The 25,798-nt window shown below is 39.2% G+C and overlaps 1 protein-coding gene across 1 annotated transcript in view; it reads right to left on the bottom strand.

The window, feature by feature from the left end:
* LOC150078658 (bifunctional FAD diphosphatase/FAD synthase-like) overlaps window positions 1-25,798 on the bottom strand; it is an 84,116-nt gene that overhangs the window by 19,765 nt on the left and 38,553 nt on the right. The window lies entirely within an intron of this gene.

Here is a 25,798-nt window from a genome sequence, read left to right as displayed (position 1 = left end):
CTGCACAAATTGGAGCAGTGTGGCATTGGAGGCAAGTTGCTGCTATGGATAAAGGGGTGGTTGAGGGGGAGAAGACAGAGAGTGGTAATCAATGGACACTGCTCATCGTGGACTAATGTTATTAGTGGAGTCCCTCAGGGTTCAGTATTGGGGCCTTTATTGTTTTCTGTATTTATAAATGATATTGATGATGGTATATCAGGCTTAATGTCCAAGTTTGCAGACGATACGAAGGTTGGCAGGGTTGTCAAGGACACTACTGACACTATGCTGCTGCAACAGGATTTGGAAAGGTTGAGCAGATGGGCTTCGAGGTGGCAAATGAAGTTTAACATTGACAAATGTAAAGTACTACATATGGGAAACAGCAACCCCAGAGCAACGTATCAACTCTGTGGTACTACACTGACAGTGGTAGAGAATGAAAGGGACCTGGGGGTGGTGGTGCAGGCAGATATGAAGTTCTCTGAGCAGTGCAGACGAGCTGCAAGAGTAGCTCATGGTGTATTGTCAATGATATATAGGAATTTTTCTAGCAGGGATAAGGAGGTGATTATTCCCTTGTATAAGGCAATGGTCAGGCCACACCTAGAGTACTGTATACAGGCCTGGAGGCCTCATTTCAGGAAGGATGTAGAGCTGCTGGAACGAGTACAGAGAAGGGCAACTAGATTGGTGAATGGGACAAAGGGGTTCTCTTACGAAGAAAGGCTTAAGTTTTGCAAATTACAGTGTCTGGAAACTAGGCACCAGCGGGGTGATCTGATAGAGGTGTACAAAGCCTTGAATGGTTTGAGCATGCTCAATGCTGATGGGATTCTTCCTCTAGCTCAGAAAAATTACCTGAGAGGGCATAAATTCAAATTGAGGAAAGACAGATGTAGGATAGATGTGCGGAAATTTGCCTTTAGCCAGCGGGTGGTTGGTGGGTGGAACAGACTTCCATCCCTTGTCGTGGAAGTTGATAGCCTAAATAAGTTTAAGGCTCAGCTGGACAGGTATTTCGAACGAACAGAGGGGTGAAGTGGAAGTGGTTATTTTTATTTATTTATGTTACTTTTTTTTTTTTTTTTTTTTGGCTGATGCTGCATAAGCTTGCTTTCTTGCATCAAATGCCTCTACTAATGCTAATGCTAATGCTAACTTCCTTCCTAAAGTGGACCAGGGCTTTTCGAAGGTCTGTTTTGGTCACAGGATAAAAGTAACACGAAGTTGGTGGGAATTTCTAAAAAATTTAGAGATTATTTAATATCTTGGCACATGTGCACAAATGACCACAAATCCGAGATGAGATATGGGCAAAATATATTAATGGAATTCTTGTGTAATTTGATTTTCAGAGTTTCATCAATTAACATTTTAGTGTAGTTCCACTGTATACTAAGTATTTTGGACTCATCAAATATAAAGGTGTGATTTTCATTGATGACATGGAAAGCTAATTCTGATGCACCTGCCCTATATGAATGTACTGAAGCTAAATGTTGTTTCACCCTCAACGTCCATCGTACACCATGTCGAGCCTTGATAAGATGAATCACATTCCCTACATGAAATGTTGTATACTATGTCACTTATCTGTGTTGAAAATGATGAAAGTATTGATCGATTCCTTAGTTCAGTATGTAATTTTCGAATGGGTCTATACACAATTTTAAATTCCATATCCTTGAAAAGTCACCCGATAATTTATAAGGATATGGAACTTTAAATTCCATATCCTTATAAATTATCGGGTGTTTGTGCCATTGTTCGACATATGGAATGGAAATGAAGTATTTCTTGTTATTATTGCTATTGACTAAAGTTCATTTGTAACTTATTTTTAGCCTGTATTATAATCTGGTTAATGATGGCATTTTCGACACAGATAAACAACATAGTATACAACATTTTATGTAGGAAATGTGGTTCATCCTATCAAAGCTCAACAAGGTTATGATGGATGTGAAGGTGAAACAACATTTAGCTTCAGTATGTGCGTCTATGGCAAGTGCATTGGATTTAGCTTTCCATGCCATCAATGAAAATCACACTTTTTTATTTGTTAAGTCCAAAATACTTAGTATACAGCAGAACTACACTAAATTATTAATTGCTGAAACACTGGAAATACAAATTACACAAGAATTCCATTAATATAAGTTGCACATATCTCATCTCAGATTCGTGGTCATTTGCACGCATGTGCCAAGATATTACACAATCTTTAAATTTGTTCGAAATTTCCACTAACTTACTTCGTGTTACTTCTATCCTGTGACCAAGACAGACTATTGTAAAGCCCCCATCTACTTTAGGAAGGAATTTGTTCAAATTTTTTCAATTATTTTAACTTTTATACACCTCAATTATTTTAATGATTTTATTATCAGATATAATGTCTTCTGGCACTCAGAGTTGTGTGTTGGTGGTCGGGTTGGGGACCTTAGCTATCAATCACAGATATGTGGGACCATTCATAGGTCTTTGAGGGAAGGAAGCCATTAAAAAATAGTTTTACATTCGATTGAATTCATGAAATGAATTCAATAAATTCCTCTTTATTTCTATATATTAAGAATCTATAGATAAAAGACCTATTAGGTAGCACTGATCTCAATGTATTGATGTGGGATTTATTTAAAGAGGTAACTACTAACCAAAGGCAAGGGATAGGAATTCAGCTTTTATAAATGTGACTACAGCAGTCTCAGACAGTTTTTAAATTCTATACAGTGGGATCAAATGATGAATTTACCAACATCAAGTTCTAAATGGGAAGCATTCAGGGATATTATCATAGAAGCTACTTAGCTTTTTATACTGATTGGGAAATACAGTTCAAGGCATAGATCTAAATGGATGTTGGCTGAACTCATGAGACTTGTGGGGCAGCGAAGAAAAATGCATTAGATGCATATAAATTATCAGGTGATAGAGATGCCTACAATAGATAAAAACTAGTCTGCAACCAAGTCACAAAGGAGGTTGGGCAAGCTAAGGCAGATTACACGAAGTCTCTGGAAAAAAACGCAAAGAAAAGCAGCAAAGACTTCTTTACTTGTGTAAACAGTAGAGGAAGGGGTTGAATCACATTAGTCCACTACATATGAATGGATCAACTGTTGATGATCCTTCTCAGGTTTCTGACAAACTGAATGGGTATTCTGCATCTATATTCACAAATGAGGAATTTTTTCAGGGAATAGGTACCAGAAGTGAGTAAAATTCTGGTAGGGAGCTGAATAATTTTGTGATGAATATAGATGCAGAATGGGTATTCTGCATCTATATTCACAAATGAGGAATTTTTTCAGGGAATAGGTACCAGAAGTGAGTAAAATTCTGGTAGGGAGCTGAATAATTTTGTGATAACTGTGAGGAAACTGGAGGAGAAATTGTTGAAGCTAAGTGTAAAAAAAAAAAACACCTGGGATAATAGGATCTATCCAGTTATATAAAAGAGGGGGCTGCAAACCTTTAGCTATGATTATGAGAGCATCCCTGGTTTCAGGAGGTCCCTATGAAATGGATATGTGCAAATGTATCTCCAATACTTAAAGCGAGATCAAAGAGAGAGAAGAGTAATTACATACCTGTTATATTGACTTCCGTTCCAGGGAAAATAATGGAGCCACTAGTTAAAGAAGTAATGCAAGATCATTAGCATTAGTAGAGGCATATGATGCAAGAAAGCAAGCTTATGCACAGCATCAGCCAAAAAAAAAAAAAACCACTCCCAATTTCACCCCTCCATTCGTTCCAAATACCTGTCCAGCTCAGCCTTAAATTTATTTAGGCTATCAACTTCCACAACATAAGAAGGAAGTCTGTTCCACCATTCAACTACCCGCTGGCTAAAGGCAAACTTCCACACATTTATCCTACAACTGTCTTTCCTCAATTTGAATTTATGCCCTCTCGGGTGATTATTCTGAGCAAGAGGAAGAATCCCATCAGCATTGAGCATGCTCAAACCATTCAAAGCTTTATACACCTCAATCAGATCACCTTGCAGGTGCCTAGTCTCCAGACACTTTAACCTGCAAAACTTAAGCCTTTCTTCGTAAGAGCAACCCTTCGTTCCATTCACTAATCTTGTTGCTCTTCTCTGTACTCGTTCCAACAGCTCTACATCCTTGTATACAGTACTCAAGGTGTGGCCTGACCATTGCATTATATAAGGGGATAATCACCTCCTTATCCCTGCTAGAAAAATTCCTGTATATCATTGACAAGACACTATGAGCTACTCTTGCAGACCGTCTCCACTGCTCAGAAAACTTCATATCTGCCTGCATAATTACCCCCAGGTCCTTTTCGTTCTCTACCACTGTCAGTGCTGGGGCGTTTGACACTTTATGGTGGCCAAGCGTCCTGGCCCGACTCCGGAAAGCCAACCTACCATCAAATCTGTATCAAGTCATCAAATCCTATCTGTCGAATAGGTTCGTGACAGTCAGAGCACCATATTGTTCAGTAACAAGAGAAGTATTCAGAGGATGCCCACAGGGCTCAATCCTGGGCCCACTCCTATGGAACTTGGTTCTAGATGGCTTTTTGAACCTGGAACTCGGCGATGTCGTTCCCCTAGCCTATGCGGATGATGTGGTTCTGATGCTGCCTGGGGGATCTAGGGTGCAACTGGAGAACACCGCCAACAGAGCAATAGAAACTCTAGAGGACTGGGCTAACAACAATAATTTGAAGATCTCATCCTCGAAGACAAGATCTATATTATTAAAAGGAGCCCTAGACACCAGACGACCCCCTGAAATCAAGATACAAGGTAACACAATCAAGCTTACCACCGAATTAAAGCACCTTGGAGTCGTACTAGACAAAAACCTGAGCTTTACACCACATATAGTGCACTTACGGAAGAAAATTAGAGGATACTCCGCACTTTTTGCGCGAATCACACGCAAGGAATGGGGTTTGAGGCGGAAAACCCTCAGCCTCTACTATAAAGCTATTTTCCTGCCAGCGATTACATATGCTTCTGGAATATGGTATCGCAAGGCTACCACTGCAGTGAACCGGAAAAAATTGGAGACTACACAGCGACACATACTCTTAACCATCTCGAGAGCATGTAACACTGTAAGTACCCACGCACTCCAGGCTCTAACGGGATCCCTCCCTCTGGACCTGGAGATTGTTAAGCATGGGCTACTCTATCAACTGACCAAAGGCAGAACAGCAACATGCCTCGACTACACCATAGATCTGTCAAATGATCCCAAAGTAGAAAGGAGCCGTCTCTCCGCTTACCTCCAACAAACTTGGCAGGCCCGCTGGGAGACCTCCAGCAAAGGTGCAATAACTAGAAAATTTCTACCCAACATACGGCTGGTATACCCGAATTATCCACCGTGGCTCTCACCAGGACTCTACACCACCTACCTGCTGACGGGACACGGGGCCATTAGAGACAAACTACAAGGATTTGGACTGAGTGATACACCGTTCTGCCTCTGTGGTGAACGTGAAACGTGGGAGCACCTAATGTACAGTTGCCCACTATATAAGGACCTCTATTGCAGGTTCATTACTAGAACACAGCTCAACCTCCGTAATCAAGAAGACCTCGCCATAACTGAAGTTGACACATACAAGGCATTCGCGCAGCTGGCCCAGGACCTCTTCACAAGGAGAAGGACGCTCCCACAGCCTCAACCACTGCAGTAAACAACCATGCCGTGCAGGCCAGCAGAATGTCTACACAACCACGGAAACCTTCCCAGATACTATTTCCAGATAAATGATTGCAGCACATTGCTGCCACCTAGCCATATGGCGATCTGGGCTGGCAACCTTGACCAGCCTGCTTTCACTCCTATTCCTTGGCAGGGGGGGGGAGATGGCTCGCTGTCTTCTCCTCCTCCTGCCATCCCCCTTTCCCTCTGGTGGGGCATGGGCATGCCCCACTGACTGCAGGGGCCATCTACCCTATCGACCCCTTACTTCTCTTTCTTCCCCCCAGCCTTCAGTCTCCCTACCCTTCTCTTTGACTATACACCGCGAAAGCCCCACACATCCAAATTTAAATTAGCACCAAAATTATTGCCCGCCCCATTAGGCCTCTAGAACTTGTCATTTTAGCGTACAATCCCATGGTAATTTCGGGGAACAAACCCCACATACTAACTTAATAGCGATTTTGCAATTATACCACCGCGATTATCTATCTTTTTTTTTTTTTTTTTTTTTTTCTATAGGAAGCCACTGAAATCCCAGGAAATTAGGCGGCGGGACCTGCCAGAGTATAATAAATTTCAAGGTACACCTGGCCAGCCTCCTCGTTGGCATAGTACGGGCAACGTCGGGTCTCATCAGGGGCTCAACAGCCAATAGGCCAGAAGAACAATGGGCACAACATACTACACAACACATGATCCACACACTTTTAAATCTCTGGTCTTGACAGAGTACTGTCCCTCGATACAGCGAACACTCGCGGAGATGGGAGAAATTCCTGGTGCCGTTTGACCCTCAACATACTTTCTACTTTGTACTTTGTCAGTGTAGTACCACAGAGTTGATATGTCACTCTGAGGTTGCTGCTTCCCATATGTAGTACTTTACATTTGTCAATGTTAAACTTCATTTGCTACCTCTCAGCCCATCTGCACAACTTTTCTAGATCCTGTTGCAGCAGCGTACTGTCATCAGTGTCCTTAACAACCCTGCCAACCTTCGTATCGTCTGCAAACTTGGACATTAAGCTTGATATACCATCATCAATATCATTTATAAATACAGAAAATGAAAATGGACCCAATACTGAACCCTGAGGGACTCCACTAATAACGTTGGTCCACGATGAGCAGTGTCCATTGATTACCACTATCTGTCTTCTCCAACTCAACCATCCCTTTATCCATAAGAGCAATTTACCTCCAATGCTACACTGCTCCAATTTGTGCAGCAGTCATCTATGTGCAACAGTATCAAAAGTCTTTCTAAGAACCAAATACATGATATCGAAGTTATTCCCTGCATCCAGTACGGTACAGTACTTGAGTACTGTATGTTCCTTTGTGACCACATCTTAGTATCCAATCAAATTGGTCAGGCAAGACTTTCCCTTAACAAAACCATGCTGTGTCCGAGATATAACTGAAGTCTTGTCTAGATGATCCTGCAGTGCTTCTTTAACCAGTGCCTCCATTAATTTTCCTGGTACAAATGTTAAACTAACAGGTCTATAATTACTTGTGTTGCCCTTTGCTCCTCCTTTGTGAATTGGGGTCACATTTGCACATCTCCAGTCCATGGGTACCTCCCCTGAGGCGCCTCCGTAGCCAGGTGGGAAGGAGCAGGAGTGCGTAGAGCAGGAGAGGTATAGGAAAAAAATCATCCAATAAACCAACAAAAGCCTTGCTAGTGTGAGCGACCAACCCACAAATTCCTGTCAATATCTGGGAAATTAAAATCCCCCATTATAAGACTTTGATTTACTGGGCCACTCTATTTCCCTATACAGTTCCTTATTATACTCATCAGTCATTAGGCCTATATATTGAGAGTAGGCACACTCCTACTCTCAATTTTGATCTCCCAATGCTTATGTCAAACCAAACTGACTCGACACTGCACTGTCCAGCGATGTTGACTGGCTTCACTTCCTTGGATTTTATATGTTTCTTAACTAATAGTATAACCCCTCCTCCCTCCCTATCTTGTCTATCCTTCCTGCATTCCTTATATCTGTGTGACACCACATCTCTGATATCCCAACAATATCTGCCTTTGATGTTCTGAGCATTAGCATTAGTAGAGGCATTTGATGCAAGAAAGCAAGCTTATGCAGCATCAGCCAAAAAAAAAAAGTAAAAAAAAATAAATAAAAAATAATCACTTCCACTTCACCCCTCGGTTCGTTCGAAATACCTGTCCAGCTGAGCCTTAAACTTATTTAGGCTATCAACTTCCACGACAAGGGATGGAAGTCTGTTCCACCTACCAACCACCCGCTGGCTAAAGGCAAATTTCCGCACATCCATCCTACATCTGTCTTTCCTCAATTTGAATTTATGCCCTCTCAGGTGATTATTAGCATTAGCATTAGTAGAGGCATTTGATGCAAGAAAGCAAGCTTATGCAGCATCAGCCAAAAAAAAAAAATAAAGTAAAAAAAAATAAATAAAAAAAACCCACTTCCACTTCACCCCTCTGTTCATTCCAAATACCTGTCCAGCTGAGCCTTAAACTTATTTAGGCTATCAACCTCCACCACAAGGGATGGAAGTCTGTTCCACCAACCAACCACCCGCTGGCTAAAGGCAAATTTCCTCATGTCTATCCTACATCTGTCTTTCCTCAATTTGAATTTATGCCCTCTCAGGTGATTTTTCTGAGCTAGAGGAAGAATCCCATCAGCATTGAGAATGCTTAAACCATTCAAGGCTTTATACACCTCTATCAGATCACCTCGCTGGTGCCTAGTCTCCAGACACTGTAATTTGCAAAACTTAAGCCTTTCTTCGTAAGAGCACCCCTTTGTTCCATTCACTAATCTTGTTGCCCTTCTCTGTACTTGTTCCAGCAGCTCTACATCCTTCTTGAAATGAGGCCTCCAGACCTGTATACAGTACTCTAGGTGTGGCCTGACCATTGCCTTATACAATGGAATAATTATTCTGAGCAAGAGGAAGAATCCCATCAGCAATACCTCAAATTGATCAAATTTATTTACCAAACTCCTAGCATTGGTGTACATGCAAGTATACATGCACCTGTTCCTATTCTAAGCTACCCTAACGCAACCCATGTGTTCACTTGTACCGCATGACTCCCAGCAGCCTCCGAAATACCCTGCATCTTGTTTTCCAGGCTGCTGCTCAGTCCAATAAAAGCAGTGCAAGAATCACTTTCACCTCTGCCAGTGGTTACTGTTAATCTATTAGTCCTTGTATCCCTCCTCCAAGCTAGCAGTTTTCCTACCCACCTAACACTGCTTCGAAAGCATCAGCAAATATTCTTGCACCCTTTCTATTTAAGTGTATCCCATCCCTGTAGAAGCAGTCCCTCCTGTTAAGAAGTACAGACCAGGCTGAAAAAAATTCTACCTCTTGAGCCTTGCACAATCTTTCCATGGCCGAATTGATCGACAAGGCTCTCATCATATACTCCCTCCTATCGTGTCTGGGCAGAATTGCAGACACTTTCAAATTCAACCCTAATTCACGGCTTTTTTTCAACAGTGACCTGTACTTGTTAAGTAATTCTGCCGGTCTCCTACTCTTAATATCATTAGTGCTAACTTGTACAACAATATCACCCTTTGTGCCCTTAAAAGATGATATCTGCTCTACAACGTCATCAACCTTTGCCCCTGGCAGACATACCCTGGTCCTGTTCCACCTATACTTTTTAAATAGCATGTTCCCCGTTTCCCTGACAATAGAGTCACCAACAACTATTAGTTCCTGTGCGACCAGCGCATTCTGCCTTGGGGGTTGCCACTGTGTTGCGTGATGATCAAGTGCAAGCTCTGGCATTGATTTAGGCAGCTGAGAGCTTGATGGGCCCCTCAATTTAGATCCTTCGAGGGCATCCACCCCGTCCTTCAAGCTCTCATATATGCCCATAACAACGCTGAGTTATCGCCTCATTTCCTCACACTCCTTACATTGCGCGCACACAAAGACATACCCTTGACAATATCATGTCCCGTACCTATTGCTCCACAAACATCAAGCAAGCAGTGCATTTTAAAAGGCTTTAAATCAGAGGGGAAACTGGCCCCCCTCAGTTCTCCCCTGAGCCACAGCACTCCATTTAGCTTGAGCCTTTTCCTTTGCTGCTCTGGTCTGAGTCACGATTCTGATTCAATTTCAATAAAATTTCTGGTTAAGTGGGAGAAGACAGAAAGTGGTAATCAATGGACACTTCTTTTGTGGACTAATGTTATTAGTGAAGTCCCTCAGGGTTCAGTGTTGAGTCCATTCTTGTTTTCTGTATTTATTAAAGTTAATGATGATGGTATATCAGGATGGTACATTAATGTCCACGTTTGCAGACGAAGGTTGGCAGGGTTGTTAATGACACTAATGACAGTACACTGCTGCAACAGGACCTAGAAAACTTGAAGAGATGGGCTGAGAGGTAGCAACTGAAGTTTAACATTGACAAATGTAAAGTTCTGCATATGGGAAGCAGTAACCTCAGAGTAACGTATCAACTGTGTGGCATTACACTGACAGTGGTAAAGAATGAAAAGGACCTGAGGGTAATTGTGCATATGGGAAGCAGTAACCGCAGAGTAATGTATCAACTGTGTGGCATTACACTGACAGTTGTAGAGAATGAAAAGGACCTGGGGGTAATTGTGCAGGCAGATATGAAGTTTTCTGAGCAGTGCAGAAGGTCTGCAAGAGTAGCTCATCGTGTCTTGTCAATGATATACAAGAATTTTTCTGGCAGGGATAAGGAGGTGATTATCCCCTTGTATAAGGCAATGGTCAGGTCACACTATATACAGATCTGGAAGCCTCATTTGAGGAAGGATGTAGAGCTGCTGGAGTGAGTGCAGAGAAGGGCAACAAGATTAGTGAATGGAACAAAGGGTTGCTCTTATGAAGAAAGGCTTAAGTTTTGCAAATTACAGTGTCCGGAGACTAGGCACCTGCGAGGTGATCTAACTGAGGTGTATAAAGCCTTGAATGGTTTTATCATGGTGAATGCCGATGGAATGCTTCCTCTTGCTCAGAATAATCACCTGAGAGGGCATAAATTCAAACTGAGAAACACAGTTATAGGCTAGTTGTGTGGAGATTTGCCTTTAGGCAACGTGTGGTTGATTGCTGGAACAAACTTCCATCTGTCGTTGTAGAAGTTGACAGCTTAAATAGATTCAAGGCAGAACTAGACAAACATTTGGAGCGGGTGGATGGGTGAAATTAGAAGATTTTTTTTTTTTTTTTATTGGCTGATGCTATATAAGCTTGCTTTCTTGCATCATGTGCCTTTACTAATGCTAATGATAACAGCCATATACCGCAAAATCTCATTATAGTGAATATCTGGTGGTGGTGGTGGTGGTGGGGGGGAACACGAATCGTTTCAAATTAATCATTATTAATTAAAATAAATTCTGCTGAACTATTCTGAAGAAGCAATTTTCACTTTTGCTTAAATAATGATTTTAAAATCAACAATAAATATATAAATATCTGAAATACATACTACAAAAATTACAAATAGTTGTTCAGAGATCACTATTTTAAAAACATTGTATATGTTAGAAATATTGTATCTTATCATATATCATTTTAATAATGTACATTATTAGAAATATCATATAGTACATTTATTGTTACTTTTCTTGCATTAATATGTTGATTTTTATTTTTAATATTGAACTTTTTGGCGCATTAATATGATTGAACTTTAACATAGTAAAAATGTGGAATTTGGGTTGCACGAAGACAAAAGTGTGAACCAATTTCAATGATTTGAGAGTTTTCTTTATTATTGGAAAACAAACATAATTAGTAAAAGTAATAGTTACAGTAATATTGGCATGTGATGCAAGAAAGCAAGCTTATGAGTTTATGTAGCATCAGCCAAAAAAAAAAAAATTTCACACAATCATTCTCCTTCTAAAAGTTTGTCACATTCCTCCTTGAATTTATTTAAGCTATCAACTTCCACAACGACAGATGGAAGTTTGTTCCAGCAATTAACCACCCGCTGGCTAAATGCAAATTACCACACATTATTCTACAGCTGTATTTCCTCAATTTGAATTTATGTCCCCTTAGGTTCATAATCTGAGCAAGCGGAAGAATCCCATTAGAATTCAGTGTGCTCAACATATTCAAGGCCTTATACACCTCAATCAGATCACCCCGCAGGTTCCTATTGTCCAGCCGCTGCAATTTGCAGAACTTAAGTCTCTCTTGGCAAGAGGACCCTCTATTCCCCTCACCAATCTTGTTGCTCTTCTCTGTACACACTCAAGCAAATCTACATCCTTCATAAAATGAGGCTTCCAGACCTGTACACAGTACTCAAGGTGTGGCTTGACCATTGCCTTATAGCAAGGGATAATTACCTCATTTTCCCTGTTAGCAAAATTCCTGTACATCATTGACAAAACCCCATGATCTGCTCTGGCAGCCTGTCTGTATTGCTGAGAAAACTTCATATCTGACTGCACAATTACTCACAGATCTTTTTCATTTTCTACCACTCTAAGTGTAGTATCACACAGTTGGTATGCTCCTCTGGAGTTACTTCTAACCATATGCAGTACTTTGCATTTGTCAATGCTAAATTTCAGTTGCCACTTCTCGGCCCATCTGCCCAAATTTTCTAGATCCTGTTGCAGCAGTGTACTGTCATTAGGGTCAATAACAACCCTGCCAACCTGCATATCATCTGCAAACTTGGAAATTAAGCCTGTTATACCATCATCAATATCATTAATAAATACAGAAAACAACAATGTACCCAACACTGATCCCCGAGGGACTCCACTAATAACATGAAGAGCAGCGTCCATTGATTACCACCCTCTGTCTTCTTCCACTCAACCACCCTTTTATCCATTGTAGCAACTTACCCTTAATACCATTCTGCTCCAATTTGTACATAGTCTTCCATGCGCAACAGTGTCAAAAGCTTTCCTGAAATCCAAGTATATGATATCAGAATTATTTTTTGCATCCAGTTCGTTTGTAACCACATCATAGTATCCAATTAGATTTGTCAGACAAGACTTTCCCTTAACAAACCCATGCTGTCTGAATTATTGCTGCAGTCTTGTCTAGATGATCCTGCAATGCATCTTTAACCAGTGACTCCATTATTTTACCCGCAACAGAAGTTAAACTAACAGGTCTATAATTATTTGTCACCCTTTGTGAATTGGGGATACATTTGCACATCTCCAGTCCATCTGGACTTCCCCAGAGTCTAAGGATGCTCTCGTAATTACGGCTAAGGGTTTGCTTAGTTCCTTTGCCGTTGCCTTTAATATAACTGGATATATTCCATCCACCCCAGGAGCCTTTCTTATGTTTAACTTCAACAATTTGTCCTCCACTTTGTTCTCAGTTATTACAAAATCATTAAGCAACCTGTTACAGTTTGATCAACTTCTGGCATTTTCCTTCCTTATTAAATCCTCATGTGTGAATGTAAATGCAAAATACTCATTCAGTTTTTTGGCTATCTGAGCAGAATCATCAACAGTCAAACCATTGATATCAAATGGACCAATCTGATTCATCCCCTTCCTTTTAGAGTTTATATAAGTAAAGAAGTCCTTGCTGTTTTTCTTAGCATCCTTTGCCAAAGATTTCTCGTAATCTGCCTTCACTTCCCTAATCTCCTTTGTGACTTCATTAGAGACTAGCTTATATCTGCCACAGGCTTCTGTCACATGTGGCAGATATAAGCTATATATCTGCCACAGGCGACAATTTATATGCATCCCATGATTTTTCTTCTCTGTCACAAGTCTCATTAGTTCATTTGGCAACCATTTAGTCCTAAACCTTGAACGATATTTCTTAATCGGTATGAAAAGCCTAGTAGTAGCTTCCATCATTAATTCCTTGAATGCTTCCCACTTAGAATTTGCTGTTGGTAACATCGTTAGTTGATCCCAATGTACAGAATTTAAAAACTGTCTGAGACAACTGTACTCACCTTTACGGAAGCAAAAACCCTTTCCTTTATCCCTGATAGTAATTATATCTTTAAGTAAATCCCACATCAGTACACTGTGATCACTGCCACCTAGTGGTTCCTTTATCTGCAAATTTTTAATACACGAATAATCACTGCTGATAACCAGATCAAGAGTATTACCATCTCTGGTTGTCTCTTGAACATGCTGCTGCAGAAAACAATCATCCAATAAATCCACAAGTCTTGCTAGTGTGTGAACAACCAACCCACAAATTCCAGTCAATATCTGGGAAGTTAAAATCGCCCATTATAAGACATTCTGATTTACTAGACCACTGTATTTGTCTGTACAATTGTTTGTTGTACTCATTAGAGTAATTAGGCCTATAACACACTCCTACTCTTATTTTTGCTTTCCCAGTGTTTATGTAACACCAAACTGACTCAACATTGCACTGTCCATCTATGTCAGCTAGATGCACTTCCTTAGATTTTATGTTTTTCTTAATTAACAGCATAACCCCCTCCTCCCTTCCTATTCTTTCTGTACACATTGTACTCCCTAAATTCCAATTCTGCATTCCTAATATCTGTGTGACACCATGTCTCTGATATCCCAACAATATCTGCCTTTGATGTCTTGACCAATTCAAATTTATTTACATGCATTTATTTATATGCACCTATTCAGGCTATAAAGCGTTTAGGGCTAAAGCCTCAAGCTATGAAAAAGTCTAGACTATTTCATTTCTTTCGTAGTCTAGAGTTTTTCATAGCTTGATGCTTTAGCCCCAAAAGTTTTATAGTCTAAATACATCATATACCATCAGGCATCTCTCATATTGTGGAGTTATACTTCATAACTGTTTTGCCATCATTGCTTCACTTGGGTACCTACCTACCCACCCACCGAAGAAGGGCCAAATAACCCTGAAACAGTGCCGTCTGGGTAGTGGTATCCATCTGAGAATAAGTAACATTAGTCTTCTCCTCAAGTGAAGCATTACTTATTCAAAGTAGTGCAATATCATGGCAACTCGTTGTGAAGGTATTCACAATATGAGATATAACTTAAAATGATGCCACTTTGCTAATATTCTGTTAATTCAGATTTGACTGTGTATTAATGATGCTATCGCACTTAACTTATACAAGCACCTATTCTTATTCTTATTTACTCTAACACAGCCCATGTGTTTATTGTACCACAATGACTCACATCAGTCTCTGAAACCCACAGCACCCCTTGCTCCAGGCTGCTGCTACTTTTAATCTGTGAATTCCTCCCCCCCCCCCAAGTAGGTATGCAAATTCATCACCTTAATAATCGTCATATGGAAGGGGTTAATTTTTTTTTTTATGAAAACCAAAAACACGAGAGGTATTAGAACCTATAGTACTTAGTACCGTGCATTGGCTGAGAAGATGAAAGACGATATTTGTTGACATTAGATTTGAACTTCTATAGACTGTAATTTTCAGGAAATGCCTATGAAGGATGGTTGTCCCAGAAAACGGCAGTTCAATGAATAAACGAGGAAGATGAAAAGTTGGTTCAGTGAGTTTGAAGTTGGACAGTAAATGGATGTTGGCTGGTGGTGGCATGTGTTTGGACTGTTTTGAAAGAGAAAGTTGGAATTATAGAAGCCAATTCAGAAGAACAGTGCCCATGGAAGTATCTGTAGAAAAGGCATGCAGCAGAAACAGTATGTCTATGAGACAGCGAGTGGAGAGACTGTTAGAGATGAGTCATTAGTTAACCTAATTGTCCTCTTCTGAATTGCATCTAGAAGCCTGAGATGAGAGAGGTTTGGGGACCACAGCCCCAGATGTGGGAACAATATTCCATGGTAGATTAGATTTGTGATTTGTATAGAGTGAACAGAATGTTTGGAAAAAAAGTAACGAGGAGAGCGAAAGAGAAAACCAATAGATGCAGAGGAAACAATATTTGTAATGTGCTTATGCCAAGAGAGAGAGATTAGAAGTTAGGGTAATCCCCAAAAGAAATATATTTTGCCTAGAAATTGTAGTGTCACCAAAGATAAGCATAGGAGCAGAAGAATCCTTTTTGCAAGATATAAGACAAGACTGAGTTTTAGAAGGATTGAAATCAACTAAGTTGTCTTTGTCCCACTGGAGAATTACCCGGTGATCGGCATTTTAGGAATTGGTAACATATATTCGAGAAGTTGAAGCTGATTGAGCAGGGCAAGGTTTCTCAAAATGGAAAGTGGAATGCAATGTGCTATCATCGGCAAAACTATGGATAGGATTTCTAATCAATGGAAGAAGGTCATTAATATACAAGAGGAAAAGAGTGGGGGAAAGAACTGAACCTTGGGGGGGACACCGGCATTAGTGGAGAAGTTAGAAGACAAAGAGCCATCTACCATTACCTTCAGTGAGCGATCAGAGAGAAAACTGGATAACTAATTACGCCTTCTAAACAAGCTTCCATCTTATGGCAAACCATAAGATGGAAGCTTGTTTAGAAGACCTTTATGCCAAACACAATCAAAAACCTTTGAGATGTCTGCCAAACACAATTGAAAGCCTTTGAGATGTCAAGAGCAACTGCTTGTGTTTCACCAAACTTTTCCATTGAGTTACTCCATAAATGGGTAACATAAGCCAGAATATCACCAGTGGATTGACACTGACGGAATCCATACTGGTGATCGTTGGTCAGACGGAAGGTTTCTAGGTAGTTTTAAGAGTTGGCGGTTAATTGATTTCTCCATTACTTTAGAAAGAGTAGAAGTAATTGCAATGGGACTATAGTTGGATGGGAGGGATTTGTCACACTTTTTAGGAACTGGTTGGATATGAGCAAATTTCCAATCAGAAGGAAAAACACCTTTAGAATAAGAAAGTGAAAAAAGGCGGCAAAGAACAGGAGTAAGTTTAGGAGGACAGGTTTTGAGAACAAGTAGAGAAATACCATCAGGACCTGGAGCTTTCTTAGCATCGAGATTCGTCAAAATCCTTCTGACATCCTTTTGATGGAAGACCACAGGAGGCATTGAATGGAGCGTGTTTGGAATGGTGGGAGGTGTTTACCAAGATCATTAATACATGAGTTGGAACAAAAATGGGATGCTAGCACGTCAGCTTTATCCTTGGATGAAGTGATAACAGAACCATCTGGGTTTGACAGAGGTGGGAGCAGAAATGGGCAAAAGTTGCGGCCAATATCTTTGGCAAGAGACCAGAATGCTCGGCTACCATTATGGTAAGATGCAAGTTTTCTACCCTTAGCCTGTTCAAAATCTAGTTTGGACTGATTAATAACTGCTTTACAATTGTTGCGAGCTTTGGTGTAGTCAGAAAATGAAACTGAAGAATTGGAAACAAGCCAATTACGATATGCAACATTCTTCTCCTGAACGGCCTTAGCACATTTATTGGAAAATCAAGGTTTAGATAAAGGATGAGATTTTAAAGTGGAGTGTGGGATAAAGGATTCCATTCCTACAAGAATAATTTCACTGACACGATCTGAGCAAACGCTGACATCAATTTTGAAAAGGACATTTATTGGAAAACCAAGGTTTAGACAAACGATGAGATTTTAAAGTGGAGTGTGGGATAAAGGATTCTATTCCTACAAGAATAATTTCACTGACATGAATTGAGCAAACGTTGACATCAATTTTGAAACAGTAGTCCGACCAAGGAAAAGAAGAAAAGAAATCTCGCGGTCATCCCATTTTGCATTCTTGTAATGCCAATCAACACGATGTTGGGAATAGCCATGAGATAAAGGCTCCATTGGAGAAGAGACAATTACCAAGTTGTGATCTGAGGTGCCTAAAGGACCACTCACTTCAACCGTGAACTTAGAAGGGTTGTTTGTGAGAAAAAGATCAAGCATTTGGCTGTATGGTTAGGATTGTCTGGTATTCTTGTAGGTAAATGAACAATCTGTGCAAGTTTAATTTGTAATTGCATTAGTAATTGCAAAAGTCTCAGCACCCTGACCAGCTGTGTCAGTGTGACTAGAAAACGGAAGCTAGTGGAGTTGGGAACATCAAAATCACCGAGGAAAATTACGTCACTGTTAGGAAAGTTGGACCGGAGAAAGTCAAGTTGCAAAGAGAGGAAGTCAAAGAGTTCTGCTAGAAATCTCATCAGTATTATTTCTGCAAGTAAAGCAGCAGGAAAACTAAAACCAGAATAAGAAAGTTTATTTTTTCACTGCAAAGGAAATTTATCACTACTAATAATAATGAACTATAAGCTCAGATTACTTAAGAACTGGATGACCAAATATATCTACACCAGGTATGCACAATTCAGCTTAGGGTCCAAATGTCATTAATTAATCATATTTTTAATCATTACCACAAGAATTAGAAATCTCATCACTATTATTCCTGCAAGTAAAGCAGCAGAAAGACTAAAACCAGAAAAGATAATTTTATTTTTTTTCATTGCAAGGGAAACAGTTTTAAACTAGTATAAATAATCTTATAATCATTACAGTATAGTTTAAGGCTGAAGCCTCAGGTTACGTAAATAGTTTATTAATGTACAAGGTAGTGCATTTGCATCATTTCTGTACATAGCCAACTACATAAGTAGTAATAAATAAGTAATGATTTATAATTGAATAAATCCTATGGTGAAGCGTTACTTATTCGAGGTAGTGCAATATCATGGCAACTCGTTGTGAAGGTATTCACAATATGAGATATACTTAATGATGCCAATTTATAACTACTTATGTAGTTGGCTATGTACAGAAATGATGAAAATGCACTAACTTGTACATTAGTCTTATGATCATTATATTTCAAATTAATCAACACATACTGCATATTATATGGAGAAAAATATTATTACTGGAGAAAAATAAAGCCAACTTCCGGGGGCATATGAATGTTGAGCGTCTATATTGTAAGGCGTGTAAAACAGTGGAACTTTTTTCTCTTGTCCGGTTACTCAGTGCATCTGGATTAGTGTGCATAAAACAATGAGAATACCGCGCTTGACTAGGGAACAAGTACTATTTCTACAGTTTCCAGCCCCAATTTCCAGAGCAACGAGCATCCTGATATACCTCCTAAATGAAGGTAAATATCAAGCTTGGAAAATCAGGAAAAGAAAAGAAGGCTCTACAGCGGAGGTGTCAAAATGCGCCCTTCGAACGATGCATGCTGCAATAAGAAGATTCTTGGTACTAGAGTTACTGCAACTGGGAAAGCAAAGATTTTTACAGTTATGGTGCTTCCCCACACCTCTATGCCGACTAATAGATAATAACATATATGTGCAGCTTAGATGGTACTGATCAGTCTAGGCTAGGGGTGTTACATACCAACCAGATTAGCTTAGTTATTAGTGGATAGGGACCAAGTCAGATGCATTTGGTCTCTCTCCTGTATGTATGGCAGCTAAGCTTTGAAAGCTGCAGGTGGTAAAAGGAGTGTGTAAGAGGGGAATGACCCTAGAACCCATGTAGGGCAAGCCAACTCCAGGCGGCCGCCAACTTGGTGGTCACATGGACTCGGCCTTCCTCGGAGTGTGTCAGTGGACGAGTGAGCAGCCCAATTGGGCTGAGTCATATAGAGATGAGTTTTTTTTTTTTTTTTTTAACCCATACAGGCCACTAGATAGTCCCAAAGCAGGACCAATAAAGGGTCCCTGAAGGGTTAATTCCATAGAAATATCCGGAAACTGGAAAGCACATCTGGTCTAACCGGTACGCCTCTCTACCCACTGATGAAGGCTAAAGAGCCAGAAACGGCACCAGAGGAAGATCTTAATCATCTTTGCAGGACTCTGACTGGGTAACAACAGTCCCCGTTAGGGGGACGCATTGCCCAGCCAGGGCATGGAGCTCTGAGTTCATACGAATTATAACTAATTATCCCTTTCATTCTTCTACAGCATCTTTTCCTCTCCCTCTCTTACTATCACTCTCCTACCTCTTTTTTTCTTTGCTCAGTCTTATAGGGATATTGAGGATAGCTGATATCTTTATCCCATACCATATTTCAAAACGGTGCAGTATGGGTGATGGTATCTGCTGAGAATAAGTAACAATAATCTTCTCCTATGGTGAAGCGTTACTTATTCGAGGTAGTGCAATATCGTGGCAACTCATTGTGAAGGTATTCACAATATGAGATATACTTAATGATGCAAATTTATAACTACTTATGTAGTTGGCTATGTACAGAAATGATGAAAATGCACTAATTTGTACATTAGTCTTATGATCATTATATTTCAAATTAATCAACACACATACTGCATATTATATGGAACCAAACTATTTCTATTTTAATAACTTGAAGCTGTAAAATATTCAGTTACATTCTATTATATACACGATTCTTGTAAATGCAATCTACAAATTACAATGGGGATTAAAATTATAACACATTCAAAGTAATAATGAAAAAATCTCAGTGCTTCATACAGCATGTTTCAAAATTCATCAAGGGGTATAATGTTTACTATCTTTGATAAAATTAAGTACAGTATATTTTATAAAATAAGTCCCAAGATAGTTCAAGATAGTTAGCATTAGCATTATTAGAGGCATATTATGCAAGAAAGCCAGCTTATGCAGCATCAGCAAAAAAAAAAAAAAAAAAAAAACTTCCACTTCACCCCTCCGTTCGTACGAAATACCTGTCCAGCTCAGCCTTAAATTTATTTAGGCTATCAACTTCCACAACAAGGTATGGAAGTCTGTTCCACCAACCAACTACCCGCTGGCTAAAGGCAAATTTCCGCACATCTATCCTACATCTGTCTTTCCTCAATTTGAATTTATGCCCTCTCAGGTGATTATTCTGAGCAAGAGGAAGAACCCCATCAGCACTGAGCATGCTCAAACCATTCAAGGTTTTATACACCTCTATCAGATCACCTCACAGGTGCCTAGTCTCCAGACACTGTAATTTGCAAAACTAAAGCCTTTCTGCGTAAGAGCAACCCTTTGTTTCATTCACTAATCTTGTTGCCCTTCTCTGTACTCGTTCCAGCAGCTCTACATCCTTCTTGAAATGAGGCCTCCTGACCTGTATACAGTACTCAAGGTGTGGCCTAACCATTGCCTTATACAAGGGAATAATCACTTCCTTATCCCTGCTAGAAAAATTCCTGTATATCATTAACAAGACACCATGAGCTACTCTTGCAGCCCGTCTGCACTGCTCAGAGAACTTCATATCTGCCTGCACAATTACCCCCAGGTCCTTTTCATTCTCTACCACTCAATGTAGTACCACAGAGTTGATACGTTGCTCTGGGGTTGCTGTTTCCCATATGTAGTACTTTACATTTGTCAATGTTAAACTTCATTTGCCACCTCTCAGCCCATCTGCTCAACCTTTCCAGATCCTGTTGCAGCAGCCTAGTGTCAGTAGTGTCCTTAACAACCCTGCCAACCTTTGTATCGTCTGCAAACTTGGACATTAAGCTTGATATACCATCATCAATATTATTTATAAATACAGAAAACAATAATGGACACAACACTGAACCCTAAGGGACTCTACTAATAACATTAGTCCACGATGAGCAGTGTCCATTGATTACCACTCTCTGTCTTCTCCCCCTCAACCACCCCTTTATCCATAGCAGCAATTTGCCTCCAATGCCACACTGCTCCAATTTGTGCAGCAGTCTTCCATGTGCAACAGTATCAAAAGCCTTTCTAAGATCCAAGTATATAATATCAAAGTTATTCCCTGCATCCAGCTCTTTTGTGACTGCATCATAGTATCCAATCAAATTGGTCAGGCAAGACTTCCCCTTAACAAAACCATGCTGTGTCCGAGCTATAACTGAAGTCTTGTCTAGATGATCCTGCAGTGCTTCTTTAACCAGTGCCTCCATTAATTTTCCTGGAACAGAAGTTAAACTCACAGGTCTATAATTACTTGTGACAGCCTTTGATCCTCCTTTGTGAATTGGGGTCACATTTGCACATCTCCAGTTATGGGTACCTCCCCCAGAGTTCAAGGAAGCTCTCGTAATTATGGCTAAGGGTTTGCTTACTTCCTTTGCTGCCTCGTTTAATATAACTGGATAGATCCCATCCACCCCAGGTGCCTTTCTTGTGTTTATCTTCAACAATTTCTCCTCCATTTTACTCTCAGTTATTACAAGATTATCTAACTTACTGCCAGAGTTGAATACACCTCTGGCATTCCCCTCGCTCGTTTTTGATTACTTAATTTCATATTGAAATAAGCACACACACACATCCCAACTTTTATTGTGTTATTTCTAGTGCAAGAAATAAGTAATAAAGTAAATAAAGCAAGTAAATAAATAATAACAAGTGTCATGCCTGAGGGTGCAGCTACAAAGCATCATTACACAGCTTCAAAATAGAGAATTGGAATATTAATTTCCAAGGAAAATAAAAAGTAAATGAACATAAAGTGAAGACAAAACAGTTAATAGAAATCAACAAGTAAAATAAAGAAAAAAAAGAGAGATCAGTCAGACTGAAATGAAAAGGTATGAGAAAAATTGATCACTGGTATTTCTTCACACACATCGCAGAATTAGAGTCATATAATTTGAGGGAGAAGTCAATTTTAAGGTTCAGGCAATGGATGCAGTTAGCAATTTCAGTTGCCTCCTAAAGTATTGAGGGATATCGAATATCTCCAAGTTTGCTTTGTAGATTGATCTTGCAGTCCTATTATCGTAGTTGTAGTATCCATAATTTGTTCTTGCATAGGATGGTTTTAGCAGTGGATGGTTTCTTAAAGCTCTTGTCGGTGCATTGAAGTTCATTTTTGAGATGAAGTGAGGGCAATTTATGGTACCATTTAACAGCTGGTTAAAAAGGAGCAAATCAGCTTTGTCTCTTCTTTCTTCCAGCATTTCAAGTCCAAAGAATATACACTACTCTTGGTAAGACTTCTCATTGTATTCTAATCTACTTTTAAAACAAACATATTGTATTGCTCTTTTTGGGATGTTTTCAATTTCTAATTTTGGGTAAGCTGCATGGGGAGACCAGACCTGTGAGGCAAATTCTAGGATTGGCCTAACAAAAATTTTGTACAGAAAGATGAAGAGTGCCAACTGATTGAAATCTCTGTTAATTCTTTTAAGAAAACCTAGCTTTTTGCTAGCTGCCTTCAAAACGTTTGAGACATGGACATCAAAGGAAAGTGATTCTTTAATAAAAATTTCCAAATTTTTGGCTGTACTAACTTTTTTGATCACCTTATTGTTGATGCAGTAAGAAAAATTTAAGTTTGTTTTATTGTGCGCATTTGCAAATCTCATCAGCTCACACTTATTATCGTTGACTACCATTTTATTCTCCTTCAGCCACTGGATTACTAGTTGCAGAGCTTTGTTTAGAATGATACATCATCAGTATTGCGAACTGCTTTGTAAATTTTTATGTCATCTGCAAATATGTTGATTTTGATTTGGTAGTCTACAAGGGTACTTGGCAGGTCGTTTACATAGATAAAAAATAGCAGTGGGCCCAAGGATGAGCCCTGTGGAACACCAATTTTGTGTTTAAAATAATATGAGATCTCACCTTTAAAACTCACCGACATTTCTCTACCTTCCAAGTAGTTTTCTAACCAGGCAAGTGTCTGTCCTCTGAGACATTAAGGATCCAGCTTATTAATTAATCTCTAATGAACTACCTTGTTGAAGGCTTTGCTTAAGTCAAGGAAAATGGTTCCAACTTGTTCTCCTTTGTCAAGTGCCTGGGATACATCGGAAACAAAAGAAATCATATCTGTGCAGGTGGAACATCCTTTGATAAATCTGTGAGAATAATCCAACAGATTAAGTTTCATAAATTTATATAGCTGCTTCATTAAAACGGATTCAATTATCTGTGAGAGTGTATTTAATTGACAAACTAGTCTGTAGTTGTTGGGCGAGGATGGGTCTTCTTTTTTTATAAATTGGAGTAGGTAACAATAGCCATTTTGAGTTGAGCGGGATAGATTCTGCTCACAAAGAACAATTTTATTAAGTGAAGTAATGGCTTTACCAGTGTCATTCCACATTTTTCCATAAAACAGCAGGAATACCATCTGAACCTCGTGTAAGGTCCTTTTACACACTGTGGATTGTGCTCAACAATTCGGCTTGGTTGATTTCAAAAACTCTTAGTGTATCTATGTAATTGAGAGGAAAAATTCCGTTAACTTCAGTTACTTCATCTTCTGTATCTGTTTTGTAAATTTCTTCAAAGCTGCTAGCTAGGAAGTCTGCCTCCAACATAAAGGACAGTTCTGTGAGAATATCCAGCTTGTTTACAACAGCATTTTGATTTTTTGCCTTGAAATAACTGAATATAGGCTTCATATCTTTTGCCTCAAAGACTTCTTTCAACAAAGCCCAAATATTTGTCGTAGTCTTTTTAATGTCGTCTTGACCTTCTTAAATGTCTTCATTTTATAATAAATATTCTTCTTAAGGAAGAATATTTATTATAAAACCATAGTTCCTTATTTATCTTAAACATATTATGTTTAAGATAAATAAGATAAATAATTAAGATAAATAATTTTTAGTGTTTTTGCCTGTAAGGATTTTAGTTACTTAGAGAACCAGTGTAGGTAATTTGAATCAGAAACACTATAGCATGGAACAAGGTTGTTTGTAACCTCATTAATGATTTGATAAAAGCAGTCCAGTGCTTCTTGAGGATCACTGATTTTTAATAGGAATTCCCAGTTACAGTTTTCGAATGCATAATTCATATCAGGCCATTTCACCTTATTGAAATTGAACTTCTGTTTTTGTACTAAATCCATATCTTTAACTGAGATGTTCTTAATGGAAAAAGCCATGGGATTGTGGTCTGCTTTGAAAAGTTTTGTTAGCTCATAGATAACTTCACCAAAAGAAAATTGGTGAAAATTAAATTCAAGTAGTTCTTGTTTCTAGTTGAAAATTTACAGTTTTTATTCAAATTTAAAGAAAAGAAGTTTTGAAATCTACCTTTAGGTGTCCACACATTAGTTTAATTGGCAGTACATCCATTAGGGCATGTGGCATATTAAAGTCCCTTAAAACAATTAAATGTTTCAATCCCACACGTAGATCAAAAATTTGGTCGATCATGTTCTCAAATTCTATCATAAGAGAATTATCTACAGATGGCAGAATAAATAAGCACGTACCATAGCAGGAATAAGAGCAGCTGTAGGAAAATACCTTCAATATTAACCAAAACTTTATAAGTTTTGAGATAGGAATCTCTTTTTTGCAAATGATCATGAACCCACCACCTTTCTTATCCAGTCTATTCCTATGAATAACATCAAATCCCAGTGGGACTAATTCACTGTCCTTAACATCATGAGTGAGTCATGTCCTGTAACATGTGTTGTTACACGTATTATGTTACAGAACAACTTATGTAACAAAGCAAATACATTAAAAAAAGATGTGCAATAATATCAAAATGAGTTTTAAGGTGCTGTGTTAACTTGAAATATAATAATATCAAACTTATCTGGTACAAAACTGAAACATTAAGAATGTACCCACCAAAGTAGGAACTTGAAGTGACTCTTATTAATCTGGACATGTGTAATTTTGTAAGAGCAGTACCTAAGGATCCCCTCAAAACTTGCCTTGTCTCTGTGTTGAACATCTCTGCAGAGCAGAGCCGTCATATATGTTTGTGTTGTATGACTGGCCTCTTAGCAACTAGCCAGCAAAAATGCTGGAAATTTGTTGCCTAGTTCCTGGCTCCCATCCTTGCCACAAGATGGTGGGTAATCTTCTGTAAAAAAAATTAAAACTCGGGTTTTTGGGACTTACATCACAATTGTAGGGTTGCAATGGTAGAATCCAATAAAGGAAAGGAAGAAGGGATATAGTAGGGATGGTGAAGGGTAGACAGTTATAAAGGGGAAGACACCAATAGGCATCTCTGTATTAAAAAAAAATTCATCCAATTCTGAAAAATGGATGTGCAATCATGCTCTAGTTATTTCATGGTTAATGGACAGTCTATTTCCTATTGAATAGAATGCTGCCATATGCAGTCTTACATCCTTACCGAACACTGTTTACAGTGACAGAGCAAAGCTCGTTTTCATCAGTTGGTTCTGTACTTGAAATGACAATAAAAGTTGGGATACCTTTATCTCAGTGGATAATGCTCTAAAAAATGTCTCTACAGCTTGTTTTATGATAAAAA

The sequence above is a fragment of the Mastigoproctus giganteus genome, chromosome 10 (assembly GCF_048544385.1).
Source record: "Mastigoproctus giganteus isolate SK-2022 chromosome 10, ASM4854438v1, whole genome shotgun sequence".
NCBI lineage: Eukaryota > Metazoa > Arthropoda > Arachnida > Uropygi > Thelyphonidae > Mastigoproctus > Mastigoproctus giganteus.
This window is presented reverse-complemented; position numbering and strand designations above follow the sequence as displayed.